The following is a 15,663-nucleotide window of genomic DNA, read 5'->3' as shown; positions in this document are numbered from 1 at the left end:
GAGAAGACAGGTGGTCTGGTTGACTAACTGTGGAAGGCTGGGGAGAAATGGTGACTCAGGTGTGTGTGGTGGACAACAGTGCCAAGGAATATCCCACACCATCCTCCTCTTCATTGTATCCACATCTATAACAAGAATGGGGTGGATAGGGTAGGCGTCTGCTGGCCATCAAGGGACAGAAGGAAAGACACTCATTTTAGATCATTGCTTGCCTTATGCCCCGATGACCCACAGGTTTGACTCCAATGTGATCCTCAATGAGGACAATGAGAGCTCTGTGGGGATCTGAATTAAGACACCTCATTCCACCAGCCTACCCTGGAGGGAAGGTGAGTATTCTGAAATGCTCACACTTTGTGAGGGGAAAGCCCCATCCTCGGCTGCAGTAGGCTCATGAATGGAGCAGTTCCAAGAAATGAGCCTTTGCAGAGAGAGAACCTGGAGCCAGGTGGCTGCTCCATTCACATGGGGTATCAAAGTCCTGTTCAAGGGAGAAAATAAACCTTTTTTAATGCTTAAGAAAAAAAGAAAACCATCTCCTGAGTTTCCGGCTGGGTAACCAGTTAGAAATGAAGCCAGATGCTGTACTATAAAGCTTTATGTGCATTAACTTATTTAATCCTCTCAACAGCTGTATGGTGAGGTCTACCATTGGCCCCAATCTGTACATAAGCAGAGGTGCAGGAAGGTTAACTAACTTGCTATGGCTAGTTAATGGTGGAGCTGGGATCTGAACATGGGTAGCCTAAGTCCAGAACCAGTTCTTTAATCCAACTCCAACCTCATTTTAACCTAATGTTTTGACCTTTTCCCAATATAACCATTGTGTCCAGAGACGCTAGCAAAGAATTAGATTTTAGACCCTGACACGCAGTAATAACAGCTCACACTTACACAATAAATTAACTCATTTTATTTTCACGCCACCCCCATGAGGTAGGTATTAATAACCCCATTTTGCAGATGAAAAAACTCAGGCACAGAGAGGTCACAGAGAAGTCTTGCTCAAGGTCACAGAGTTGCTACCTAGTCACACAGACATTACCCTCTTTCTTGCTACCTGACTACAAGGGCAAGGTCACAGCTAGAACATGCCCAGTAGGAGCAGGGAGAAGCCAACAGTCAGGACAGATGGAAGGATGAGAATAAGAAGGCACAGAAATCTCTTGCCAAAAGGTGTACAGGCAGACAGTCCTGGTGAGAGCAGCATGGCCATGCCCTGTGCCTGCCTGCTGGGCACAGAACCACTGGGCTGCTAAGCCGGACACATGAGGGGGCGCATTCAGCCACTGCAGGTTGTCCTGTTAGTGGATCAGGCAGTTTGGCCGGTCACCTTTGGAATGGATTGAAAAGGAGCATCTCATATACTAAGGATAGGTATTGTTTCATGAAGCTTCTTTAAAATATATACACACACACACATACACATACACATACATATATACATGCTGTGTATTATGTTGTAAAATTGCTATGGATTTTGTCCAAAAATGTAGGAATACCATTGTTCCTACTAAATAAGCTGTAGTTTATTCCTTAATGGAATTCTATGCAGCTTTGACAATGAATAATCTAGAGCTATCGGCAAGAACAACTATGAAACTCAAAAACAATTTTAAGTAAAAAAAGGCAAGTCACAGAAAAATACTGACACCGATTCTATTTATATAAATTGTAAGCAAAACTACACAGTTATATTATTTAGGAAACATACCTACGTCGTAAAGCTCTTAAAAAAAAGGAGAGAATGATTAACATAAAATTCTGCGTGGTGGTTACCCCTGTCTGCAATGAGGGGGAGGGGCAGTGAGGGTAAGTGTGATGAGTTGAATTGCATCTCGTCCGCAAAAAGATATGTTAGAGTCTTAACCTCCAGTACCTCAGAATGTGACTTATTTGGAAATACGGTCTTTATAGTGACGATCAAGTTAAAATGAGGTCATTAGGGTGGACCCTAATCCAAAATGACTGGTTTCTTTATGCAAAGTGGAAATTTGGACACAGAGACAGGAGGAGAATACCATGTGAAGATGAAGGCAAAGATTGAGGTGATGCACTTACAAACCAAGGAATGCCACAGATTGCCAATAAACCACCAGAATCTAGGAGAGAAGCCTGGAACAGATTCTCCCTCAGGGACTCAGAAGGAACCAAGCCTGCTGACACCTTGATCTTGGACTTCTGGTCTGCAGAACCGTGAGACAACATACCTCTTTTGTTTAAGTCTCAGTCTGCAGTGCTTGTATTAGCAAACTAATACAGCGAGGCACACAGCAGCTTCTCAGGACTTGCAGTGGTCTCTATAAGCTTAATGAAGGGCAAACAGATGTTTGTCTTGTAAGTCCAGACATTTTATATGCTCTTTCGTATATATATTTCACATATAAAATAGAAACACCATGTGGGGGTAGACCAACTATTACATTTTACACTTAAGGGCACTGAGGATGTGCCTAAGGTCACCCATTAGGGATGTGGCTGAGCTAAAACAAAATCCCAGGTCTCCTGCCTCCCAGCTCAGTGAAGGCCACCACCGTGGCCACAGCCCAGGGTCACGTAGGAAAGGCCAACTTCAGTTCAGAGTGCAGGGAACTTGGAACTCACAGTCCTCTGGGAAGCAGCAAAGACGCTTCACTCTTTTGTGCCATGGGTCATGGTAGTTTGCTGACGCCAATGGTCCCTTCTCTGAGGAATGTTTTGAAATGAATAAAATACATAGGATTACAAAGGAAATCAGTTATATTGAAAAGCTATTCTAGCTATGAGAACTCTAGTGAGTCCAGGAGAACTAACTGATCAGTGCCTGTACTCAATAAAAGTCAGCGATGGTAATTACTGTTAATACTACAAGTTATTTCCTTTATCTTGGGCCTGGGTCAGTGAAGCTGAGAGGGGAGACCCAGGGACCCATGCTTCAGAGCCTGGGGACCACTGCAGGGACTACTCAGCTAAGGGATGCAGGCCCCTGTAAGTGAGGCTGCCACTAGGGAGCGGGGTGCAGTCCTGAGAGAACAGGTCCCTTAGGGCTGAGAGGAGAGAGACCCACAGCAAGCCTTGCATGGAGACAGGGAGGTGAGCCCCAGAGAAAAGCACAAACACAGCCAGAAACAACGGGAGCCTTTTTGGGCCCAGTGCTCTCCACACATCACATAACTGAACTTATTCAAATGTCAGCTTTCCAAGTGCACAATACGTATGAATTATGCCAGGAATTTACAGATAAGGAAACCTACTAGGTTCAAAGACCTAATGACTTCATAGAATCAATATTCACATCCAGCTCTCTCTGGCTCTAAGGAGAACCTGTAATGCAGACTAATAACCCCACATTCATTTGCTCATTCATTCATTCATTCATTCACTCACTCAACAAATTTTCATTTACACGGAAATTTCCCAAGGTGGGGCACTTATCCAGTGAAGACACTGTCACTTGATTGAGCTGTTATTCTTTACCCTTTCGGCCTCCAGGAAGTACTGCTGACAAGTGCCTTGGACGAGAGAAGTGGGCAGATGGCAGCCAGGCCTCACTGCCTTCTAGAGAACAATGTAGACCTCCTTGCCCAGGTACACCACCCCTTCCCAGGTACACAAAGGCTGGGGCCCTCAGACCTTGCATCCTCTTCAGCACCCATCCTGGGCTTTTCAGAAAGCCCCACTCACCCAGAAGTCAAATCTTTGCAACTGGGCTAAGGACACCTGTTAGGTTCTCTCACCACCCCCCACATGAGACCAGTATCCATTCTCCTCTGAACCCTGAACCACCCCAGTAAGTGCATCTCCACTGCAGAAAGGCTCATTAAGTGACTTACCTGATGTCACACAAACATTAAGCCGGGGCTCTGGGATTCAAACTCAGGCTTTTGCAATTCTGCAATTTTTTTCCTTTACCCACATAGTCTTTGGAGATTTGAGGCTCCCCAGAAGTGAGAATGTGTAGGCTCATTCTGTGGTGGGTACCCAGCAAGTGTTTGTCAATAACGATTATCCTTTACTCTGGTATAAAACAGTATGATAAACACACATCTTCACCATTCATTATCTTAGCTGATTTTTACAACAACCCCAGGACATATATGGGGCAGTTATTTATAATCCTCGCTTTGCAGATAGGGAGTCAGCTAGAATGATTTTACCTGGGCACAGGCTAGTTTCCTGGAATATGTCCTCCAGATCTATTCTCCTTGCTTCTCCGCCCTGCCTTCTACCCCAGCAGAGATCAGAGGAAGGGAGATGTGTCAAGCTGGGGTATTTCTCTCCAGCTCCTCACTGTGGGCCATCTAAGGTTGCAGCTCTTGCCAGGAAGCCTCTCGCATGGCTGCTGTGTCTCCAGGTGTGGGTATCAGCCCTGCCCCTCACCCTGACCACATTTTGGTCATAGTCCGTTTATAAGCTCTCCCTAAACTCCAGCATGTGTGCCATCTGTTTCCTGCCGGACCTTGATGGATGTGGCAGTAAGTAACCAGGTTGGGGACTCTGGTTTCCTGATGGATGAACCTCTGCGAACCTGTCAACGAGCACTTACAGAGTAGTCCCTTAGGGACTTGTGAGGAGGGGACAGAGAGAAAAGGAAGATGGCAGAGAGCTGGAAGGAGCTGGTAGCAGAAATAGCAGACAAAGCTCTCAGTCTCAGGTTTCTCTCTGAATTAACGAGTTAACCTTCGGAAAATGGGGAAAGACCACAACACTGAGAAGCGGACCTAGGGGAGGCCTGTGGTGGGATAAGAAGGGGGAAGATTTCCATCTGGGCTTTGGGCCAAGCAGAGCCACTAGTGCTGCCTACATGAGGGTTCTAGAAACTGATCTCTAGTCACAAACTGGGACAGGGCTGGGGCAGCCCCTTGTAACAATGGGGACTTCCAGAATGTGCTCTTGGAATGGGCTGGGGTGAGGATGGGCGGCATGTGATGGCCTTGGGAGAGGGAAGCTGTAGGCACTTGATCTTCACCCCGTCTGAAAGAGCCAGCTGGAGAAGGGGAGATGCCACCTGTTGCTTTCCAGACCCTCTTTCCCATTCATCCCCCTTGGCACAAGCACCCAGGGTGGGTCCTGGGACATGGGGCTGTTCAAGGTCAAGCTCTGGCCTCTAGCTTCACCTCTGCCAAGAGCACACTGTTGGACTGCACGGCCAGATGCTGGGAGACAGAGAAGAACAAAGAGGAAGGCTCTTCTCAGAGGGTGGGACAAGGGCACATTGATTTCTTTCCCTTCTACTTTTAGGTATTTTTCTCATCTTTAATAAGTACATGCTTTTATAAAGGAAAAAAAAAATCTATTCTGGAGAATCATGAAGAAAAAGAAGGAAGAGAATCATGGAGAAGGAAGATATTACATCATAGCACAATTAATTAGGTGTAAACTAATATATCTGAAGAGGACCTGGAATAATTGGGATTTGGCATGGACCTTAGACAAGCCTGGGGCCTGGGCCTGTTAGGGACACTCACTTTATACAGCCTCTGAACAAATAATCAGGGATGTGTTGGGGTTTCTTGCGCCTAGTGACAGGAGGCTGTTACATGGCCAGTGTCTCCACGACATTCAGGGGTGGTGGGCAGGAAGACAGAAACCCTAGCGTGAGCTCCTTATGCTTGGCTGAACCCTCTTCTCCATTCAAGCATCTCAGGGGACCCAGGAAGTCACACCTCCCTCTGCTAGCATGCTGCGTTGTCACATCTCTGTAGGTTTCCATGTCCTCGACCTTAAAGAAACTTTACATTTTTAACTGTGGCAGTTGGTAGGTAAGATGCAGCATAGTTTAAGAGCAGGAACACAGAGGACAGACTGCTTGGGTTCAACATCCCAGCTCATAACTTACTAGCTATGTGTCCTTGAGCAAGCTGCTTACCTAAAAAACTTTGGCAATCCTATCGGCGAGGTTAGTAAGGTTATTCTCATTTTATGGGTAGGGAAGATGAAGCTCTGAGAGGCTATGTGTCCCGAGGTTACTGTCCCAGCAAGTATTCAAAGGCTACGCTCCCTGTCAGCAGCACACTCTCCCCTCCAGCTGCCCTCCTCTCCCCAGAAGAGGGAACAGGCCTAGAGCTAGAGAAACTGAGACTTCAATTACCTACCTGCAATCAGAGCATGCTCCTCAGCCCCTGGACAGGAGCCTACATGCAAGAAGAGCCATTTTCTCCCAAACAGGAGCTATTTCTACCCAAAACAGTGAATCAAGGAGCCTGTCTGCAGGAGAGGGAGGGCAGGTGGCCAGGAGGTAGGGCTTCAGTCAGCCAGGGTGGCACCCACAGCCCTTCCGGGAGCTATCCCTGCCTGGGGCTAGAACCTGGAGGCAAGAAGCCCAGGAGAAAACTCAGGAAGCACGGAAGGAAACCTCTCCCCGGAAGTCCTGAAATATTTCCACAGCCAGGAGAGAAAACTTTAAAGTGAAAGCAGCTCTACGAGTACTGACAGGGGGACCAAGGGCGGGGGGCCTCTCAGAGTCCAAGCCATGATTACAGTACACCAGGAGCCCTGGCCCAGGTCACAAGGCCCCCTCCTCAAAGATCACACAGATGGCCTTGGGCTTCCCAGGGCTCTACAGAGTGCCCCCACGCACCTTCCCCAAGAGAGGCCCCCACCTCTGCTCTCCCGGACTCCAAGTGGGGGTTTCACTTCAGTCATTCTCAGCTCTATTTTTACTCAAAGGTGGCAAGAAACAATGAGCATTTAAAGCAGGACAATTCAGTCACCTGATTCCATGTCTCTGCAAGTCCAGGGACCACAGCTGACCTTTGCTGAGAGCAGAGACAGGGAATGGTTCCAGGAACCTCTTGAGGGCTTCTCTACAGGGCCAGGAGTCTGGGTCTAGAGCCCATTCCCCAGTCTGTGACTTCTCAAGGAGGTGACATTCACCCTCATCCTCACCTGACCAAGAAAGGCCAAAGGGTGGTCTTCCAGACCAAGAAACAGCATGTACAAAAAGCACCCAACTATAACAGGCATGGTGTGTCTGGGGAGCTGTGGAGATTTCAGTGTGGCTGGAGGGTCGGGAGTGTGGTCGGGAGCACCAGAAAGTGACACTGGAGACGGGTTGGAGTCAGTGTCTGAAAAAGCTCCCATGTTGTGCCAAGGACTTCAGATTTTAGCCTATGGGAAGGAGGGAGGTAGAAAGGTGTTAGACTAGCAAGTAGCTGAATCGGACCCTCCACGAGGGCTTGGAGAAGTCTAGGTGTTTCCTACCCGTCCTGGGCATCACCTCAGGGCTCATTAGAAATGCCAAATCGGAGGCCCTGCCCCAATCTGCTGGACCAGAATCTGCATTTTTACAAGATGCTCTGGTCTAAGTGAGGCCGAGTTATGGCTGGGACAGAGAGAGGGTCCCTGATTTGATCTCTCCCATGTCCTTTTCTGATTGCCCTTCCTCCCTCCATATGTCCAACTCTACCTCCCCCTCTGCCCCTTGATTCTCTTAGGTGGCCCTTGTGCTAGAACGATGGACCTCAGCCCCTCGGAACATTCCCTTCCTTCATACCCCCTCAACCAATCACAGAGCATTTCCAAGCTCCCACACACTCAGGGCACATTGGGTGTTGTAGGAAAGAAAGCAGCACACGTGTTCCCTGAATGGGACTGGACATGCGGAGGAGCTTTTCAAACATACAGATGCCCAGGCCCCACTCCCAGGTTCTCATTGAGAGGGTCTAGTGTGTCCTCTGCATGAACCTCTGGTGAAGAACACAGGCTGGGCATCCACACAGATATGGATTAAGAGCCCAGCTCAGCCCTTTAGAGTCTGTGTGATCTTAGAAAAGCTGTTTAACCACTCTAGAACCTTGCGGGGGAAAGTTTCCTCATCCATAAAGCTGGATAAAAAAAGTTGGGACCTTCCAGAGAGGCTGAAGATTAAATGGGACACATTGTTTGTAAAGTGTTTAAGGACAGTGTCTGGCACCCTATAAATGGCAGCCTTTGTTATTCTTCATGCCTCTAAGGAGTTTAAAGTCTAGCAGAGAAGAAAAGATAACAGGCTAGAAACACTATATAGGTAAACATTATAAAACGATAGCTAAGAAAATGCTCCATGATGTGTTCAGAATTCTGCATAGGGAATATCACTGAGGCAAGTGCTCTAATCAGGCATGGGGGGCTCCCTGGAGGTGGTGGTAGCTGAGTCAAGGCTTGAAGCTGGGTGGGAGTTCACCAGAGCATAGAGGTTGGCTGTGGGATGATGAGGGCCCTCACTGACTGGTGGAGAGGTATGCTGGGACGCTGGAAAATTCAAATGGATAGTGTGGGGAGTCCTCCGGCATGGGGGACTTTGAATGTGGTGGGAAAGAAAATGCCCCACTAGAGGTTTCTGGGCAAAGGAGAGGTGGATAGAAGTGAGTATAGTGTAGTCACAGCCAGTTGGAAAGGGGGTGGTGTCCCAGGTCAGCAAGGGGCTCGAGGTTGCTCAGGTGTCACTGCAAGGGCCTGGCTGTGGTGGCAGCTGACCAACCACCACATGGCTCCCAGGCTAAAAACAACTCTTCTGACATCAAATTTGAGTCCCATCCTTCCTTTCCAGGGAGCAGGAGACATAACCAGCTCTTGCTTTTGGCCTCTAAAGGTTCTATACCCAAAGACAGCACATGGTGCCCCCTGAACCATCCGGTGAGCATCATCCAGGCCCAAGGGAGAAACATTTGGTCAGGAGCTGCCATGGGCCTGCAAAATGTTTGCGCACCTAAATCAAGGGAAAACGGTGCTTCTACACGACTGGGTGGCATACCAGCTGGTCTCTCATTAACCCTCTCAACGATGCACTAAAAAATTAACAACCAAAGCTTTCTGCTCCATTAACACCGAAGTTGGCCCTTCAGGGGGGAAGCGGGTGGGGAGGACATGGGTTTTGTCTAGACAGAGGCACTCATAAAGGCCTGCCTAAGCATCTGCATCCCAGGAAGGGGGTGGGCAGAGGAGACTTGGTATGTCCCAGGGATGGTAGGTGCCCCTCTAAGGCAAAAGTTCCCAGCAGAGGCTGATCACAATGGCTACCCTCTTCGCATCCTTAAAATGAAGGTAACATCCTTTCACAGGTTTACTGTGAGGATTAAATGAGATCATGAATGTGAGAACACTAGCTCAAGTTTAGTACCCATTAGGTATCCAATCAATTGCTTCATTATTTTTATTTTTATTGAGAAACAGGCTCAAAAGAGAGACGTGTCATGGGTTACGTTTATCTGGCCAGAACCCAGAGTTACAGAAGGGTCTGACTTGGTCCGGCGTCCACAATCAATCCTCTAGGAGTGGGAATAAAGGACCATGGAGACCTGCCATGTAAATCGTGGTCCCTAGACTGCCATCAGCAGCATTGGCATCACCTGGGATTTTGCTGGAATGCAGAACCTCGAGCCTCATCTGAAACCTACTGAATAAGGATTTGCATTTTAATAAGATCCCCAGGTGATTCAGATGCACAACAGAGTTTGAGATGCTGTTCTAGTATATTTGGTCCTAGAAGAAAACCATCTACCCGCTCCTCTTCCACCAGGCGAAACATGGGTAGATAGGACTCTGGGTAGATTGGGACCCCAACGCAGAAGAGCCCTGTGATTAGCATCTGCTTGCTTGCCACGCAGCATTTAAGCACATTCAATTACATGTTGAGAAAATTATTCCCTTCTTGATTCCTTTCAATCTTTCCTGTTATTGAAAAAGAAAGACTGTTTGGTACCAGTACGTCTTTAACATCTCTCTATCCTCTATCCTGTTTACTTCTCTTTAAACAAAGACACAGGAGGCTCAGACCTAGATGCTTATAAGGGCAACAGTGAATCACTAGAATTAATAACATTGTTTAGTTTTTAGTACAGTTATTTGTAAGGTAACTTTTGATTTATTATAAGTGGTACAGATTTCCATTTGTTTCTTTGCTAAGTAAGTAATATTTTAAACAATGAATCAAATTGAAGAAAAACATTAAGTCCATAATAACAGAAGTGTAAGAATCTGGCAAAAACCACAACAATGGTATATATAGTACTGTAGTTTGGTAAATTATTATTCTGTCTAGTTTATAAGAGCCCTCTGTGATCATTTCATCTGCTGTTTTTCATATTGCAGGTCATGAAATCAATGTAGTAGGTCATGACCTGCACTTTTGGGTTTATTTTTAATGGAATGGAATGGAATAGAATAGAAGGGCATAAAAATATGTGTGCACTGCAAATACGATAGAAAGGATAGTATTGTCCCACAAAACTTTTATTTCGGTTTTTGTGTGTACTGGCATATGATGTAAAGTGTATGTATAGTCGGCCTTCTCTACCCACCGATTCAGCACATGCAGATTCAACCACCCATGGATTGAAAATATTTGAAAAAGAATGCTGTTGTTAACGTGTACTATGTCGTTAGGCCTACAATGGCTGCATCTGTACTGAACATGTACAGACTTTTTGTTCTTTTTACTATTTCCTGAACAACATAGTATAACAACTATTTACAAAGTATTTACATTGCATTAGGTATCATAAGTAATCTAGAGATAATTCAAAAGTATTTGGGAGGATATGCGTAGGTTATATGCAATGTTACACTATTTTATATAAGGGACTTGAGCGTCCTTGGATGTTGGACACTGATGAATTGTGTTTGAGTTGTAGTCTAAAGAGTTAGCAAGTCACTCATCTAGTCAGTCCCCTATCTCTTTGGTAGGTGACCCGCCTCTGCTAACTTCATTCCAAAGGCAAGGAGTTGACTCCTTTGGCCTGGCCACCCATGCGCAAATTGTCCCTTACCGCTACACACTGGAGATCTCCACCACAACTCTCTGGCTCCTTTCCCTTGACACAGAACTGACAACAGTAGCTACTGCCACATGTTATTAACTGGGTACTCCACAGCCCAGCTAAAGTGAGGAAGAGCTTAGGCAGCTTACACGGAGGCACTGTTTCAACCTGCACATAAAGAATTGTGGAGAAGCACTAAAGTGAAAACATGTCCTTTTTGGAGGAACAGGATCCCCATCACCAGGATCTGTTCTCTTGCACCTCTCAGTTCTCTCGGACTTGGCAGCCCTGTTTCATCAGACGTCCCTGAGAGATGTCTCTTCCCTTGAAAGGCAGTGATGAGGAGAGAGAAGGAGGCTGGGGGAAGAGCAGGAGAAAGCTCTGTGGTGCAGAGAGCACTACAGGGTAGCAACTGGAGGATGGATCTTTGTCAAGGCTAAGCCTCTGGTCTGGCTGCTTCCTGGAACCAAAGGAGGGCAGGGGCAAGGCAGAGCAGCAAGAGGGAAAAGGCTAGGGCAGCAGACTCAAGGTGGTGAGAAGGAGGAGTCAGGAGCAACTAAGGCCTTAGGGGCAACTGAATTCCACATTCTGCCCCGCTGCAAGCATATGAGCAAGTGACGGGGAGGGTTCATAGGTCCCTACACCCAACCAAGCAGGTATTCCTAAAAATGCCCACAGACTCAGTGAAAGAAGTAAGCTGCCTGTGAAATTTTGAGCAGCAAAGGGAAAAGAAGAGAATAGAATTGTGGAGCACCCCCTCCCTCTACCCCACTTTTACCTTCCTGCTTTGGCTGTCATCTCAGGGCAGGCTTTCATGCTCTTTATCATATCCAAAAAACTTACCACACACAAACCCTTTGTGCAACAAGCTCTCTAACAGTGTTCCAGCTTTTCTGACTCATGCCAAAGAGGGGTCTGCTAAGGTGTAAGCCTCCCAGCACAGGCTTCCCCAAGAGGACTGACCTCAGCAGGGACTCTGGGCGGCGAGGAGGATGGGGGAGAGAGGCGGGGATGCTTAGTGGGTGTGGGGAGTGGGGCAGGAGGGTTTGCTCTGAGCTACCCCATCATTAACATGCTGCGTGTGGGTGAGTTCAAATGCAGAAGCTGGATCTAGAGCCCAGCTGGCCCTGGGCCTCAGCAAAGGACCTTGGTGTGCAGTGGCCTGATTTAGGGCCCAGGGCTCTCTTTGTTTTCCTTTGGAAACTATGGAGGTGAACTCTAAAAGGCCTAAAAGCAGGGCCAGCACATGCAGGCTCTGCCAAGTCCCCTCTTCCTGCAGTCCCCACTCCCTTGCCCCTGGCCCTGCTCTGCTCTGAAAACTGGGCACCAGCTGAACCCCATCCCTGTCCACAATGTCTGTTTTCCCTTCCCTTCCCTTCCTCTCCTCGCCCCGCCCCCTGGCAAATAATCAGTGCTTCTTGCCAATAATCCTAGGAACAAGGTAACGTGGGGATATGGGCTCCAAGTGCCCATGGGGAGATCTCCTTGGAATCATCCCTTAGGAAGAGGCAGCCCAGTTGGTGAGCATTTACAGGGCTGAGAGCTGCCCAAATGCCCTGGGAGGAGCCAAGACAGTCTTCATAGTTGTCATTCTCACTAGAGAGGTGAACATATCAATCAACCTCTGTGAAATACCAGCTGTCAAGGGGACTTTACTGGCACTGCTGTGAAAGGCAAGGGACTGTGGGAGAAAGAGCACAGTTTAGAATCGGGCCAATCTTATGTTCAATTCCTGGCTTGTACTCTAGAGCTCTAGGACTTTGAATTAATTACTTAACTTCCACGAACCCCAGTTTCCTCCCTATAAAATAGAGATAATAATTGCTGCTTCATAAAATAAGGGCTGTTGAAGATTGGTGATCACACATGGGAAACATATAGGACACTGTCAACACATAGTAGGTATTCAATCAATACTGGCTATAATGGTATTGTTGGAAGTTGAATGGGCTTAGATAGAGAGAGGTGGAGCAATCTGAGATCTTATCCAGCTCAAACTGGGAGACCTTCTACAACAACTTAACCTCTCAGAACTTCAGTTTCCTCATCGTAAAACAGGGGGATAACAGGTATCTTGTTGGGTTGTTTGGATAATGTAAAGAAAGTACCTAGCATAGCATCTGGTGCATAGTAGGGCTGGTTAAATATTATATTTTCTTCCATTCTTCCTAGGCCAAATGGAAGGATCTAATTTCTATGAACCTAGCTGGACCGATGAGCTTTCTTCTCATTGGACCAAGTGGTTGCGAGACCCAAGGATGAGGCCTCTACGTCCCTTTCAGAACCCAGACACATTTCCCAAAGAGGTCTCCATTGCACAACTCCAGGGGGCACCAACACATAAAATGCAGTACTACCCTGACCCCAAAACCTTCGGGAAAGGGTTTTTCTCCTAAAACTTCACCTTAAAGGGATAAACTCATTTAAAAAGATGGCCCCAGGCTGGTTAGGCTGAAGGTAACCCTGTGACCACAAGTGAGAAAATCAGTTGCTACTGTGAGGAGTAGATGTCCCCCGGCTAGGGAAATAACTGGGCTTAGTAACACAACATCTTTGAACTCTGTAATCTTGATCCATTAAATACTTGCTGCTGGCCAGGAGGCAATGCCCTGAAGGAAGGGGTTAGCCCAACCCACTAACAGGATTGGCCCCTCCATCTCATGAAGGTAATTATGGCCACATCCCTTCCCAATGGCCCTGAGTACACCCGCAGATCCCTAGTCAATACAGGGCTTTTCTAGGCAGCGCCAGCTCCACCAACACATCAGGAAGGCCAAAGGCCACATCGCCCAGATTGACAAGTACTCTGAGCTTCACCCATCAGCACTGGTTCACCTGAGACCTCCCAGCCACTCAACTCCTTCTGGAGACCTCGCTCACCTTAGGCAAAATGCCTGACTACATTTGCCATGTCTACCTGTGCTCTAGAGCAGGAGTCCCCAACCCCCGGGCTGTGAACCAGTACTGGTCCACGGCCTATTAGGATCCAGGCCGCACAGCAGGAGGTAAGCAGCAGGCGAGCAAGCAAATCTTCATCTGTTATTTGTAGCCGCTCCCCAGAGCTAGCGTCACTGCCTCAGCTCTACCTCAGATCATCATGCATTAGATTCTCATAGGAGCACCGGTCCCTGGTGCCAAAAAGCTTGGGGACTGCTGCTCTAAAGTGTCATGAAGGCAACAGGGGTGAGGCTTGAGAAAGGGGAATAATACCTAACCAATTAGGTCTCCACGGGACTCACCACATCTGACCCCATCTCCTGAAGAGCACGCTGACCCTGCCAGTTTCCATTTGGTCAGTCAATCATATTCATCTTTTGTTCTGATGTGTGATGGAAAAGGAAGGGCAGGAAGAGAAGACAGGAATAAAGTATAAGATGCTGCAAACTGAGGGAGAGGCCCAAATCAGGTCTGAATCTGGGGACAGAGAACTTGTTGTCCCATCAGCAGTTAGATATGGTACCACTTAGCCCCACTTCAAAGGACTCTTCACCAGTGCATTGGGAAGGGACTCGGACCGGGAATCCATCCCCAACCCCCATACGGGGATGCATCCTATAGTCTGCCTGTTGCCCCGATTTCTTTCTCATTCTCCATTCAGAGTCTGGACAAGTTCTCCCCAAGCTTCAGGGACAAGCAGAACACTCCCACTGCCAGTCTGGTGCATCCATGGCTCCAATTGACCCTATCTTACCCAAAGAACTGCAAGCTAAGGCAGACCAAGGCCACAAGTCAATATCAACCTCTCCCAAGCCACCCTGGAGCTAAGTAAGCCTGCAGGCTTTTCCCACAGGCAACAGTGGAAAGTGCCGAGATCCTGTACTTGCACAATGTAGGGATACTCCAAGCCCCACGGGTCACCTCAGCCTACTACACCAGGGGCTCGACAGAGGCAAATGGCATGGAGCTGACGTAAAGTTGTTCTGAAGCTGCCTTGTTCCTGGTTTGCCCCCAAAGAGCTCAAGCTGAGCCAAACAGCCACAGCACCAACACTGACAGTGCAGTCTTCCTATCACACAATCACAAGCCCGAGCGACGTGTGGGATTCCCTTGGGGGTCCCCGACTCCACTCCACTACAAACGGGTACAATTACCAAATCCACACAGCTGAAAACTTGTGAATGAGCCAGCTAATGTGTTTCTGGGATTTCTAGTAGAATAAGGAGTTAAAGCAGCCAAGAACCCAGAAGTTTTCTTTTCCCTCTTATACTCACTCAAAAATTACCGAGAGCTTATTACGTATGAGGCACTGGGCTAGGCACCATCTAAGAAACTGGTCTAATACTCTGCTGCAGCCAGTTCTCTTGTTCCCTTCCCACTCCCTTCCAAACTCCTCTGCAAGCCTTACAAAGATCCCTTTCACGGATGGGGACCGTGATGAGCTGGACAGCTGAGCAGTTCAATAGCGTCCCTCATCTTCAAAGCACTTGATATAAACATTAACTTATCCACATGTACCCACAAAAAACAACAGTTTTGCTTTATAGAAGAGGTGCACAAGGAGAATGCACCAGAATCACACAGGAAACAGCACATACATCAGAGAAAGCCCAAGTCTTTCATCCTACCTACAAAAGTAAGCCAAAATGGGTTTTTCTCATTATTTTCCCATCTTCTACCCACCTAACAGTATTCTCTAGCTAATTCTTCACAAATGTTCCTGTTATTTCTTCCTCTTTCCAAAGAACAACAACAGCAATCACAAAAACAATGACAAATTATGTTTCTCTTAATAGATGACTTCATTCTTCTGTCAGCCTCTAAGACTCCAGCAGCCATGACAATTATGGGCTGGTGTTATGACTGGGGTGATTCAGAGGATAAGGAAACATCTATCTACAGGTGTTCACTAGCACTTCAGGGCTGGTTTGAGTAAGAGAGCAGCTCTGATCAAACCCATACAGTCTGCCATGCCAGTGGCTACTACAGGAATAAGGTAGGAAACTGA

The 15,663-nt window shown here is 47.4% G+C and overlaps 1 protein-coding gene and 1 pseudogene across 4 annotated transcripts in view; one reads left to right on the top strand and one right to left on the bottom strand.

The window, feature by feature from the left end:
* The window catches only part of ABR (ABR activator of RhoGEF and GTPase), a 175,641-nt gene that overhangs the window by 113,516 nt on the left and 46,462 nt on the right, over positions 1–15,663 (bottom strand). The window lies entirely within an intron of this gene.
* Positions 48–447, top strand: LOC120621125 (39S ribosomal protein L14, mitochondrial-like; annotated as a pseudogene).

The sequence above is a fragment of the Pteropus medius genome, unplaced genomic scaffold (assembly GCF_902729225.1).
Source record: "Pteropus medius unplaced genomic scaffold, Ma_sr-lr_union100, whole genome shotgun sequence".
NCBI lineage: Eukaryota > Metazoa > Chordata > Mammalia > Chiroptera > Pteropodidae > Pteropus > Pteropus medius.
This window is presented reverse-complemented; position numbering and strand designations above follow the sequence as displayed.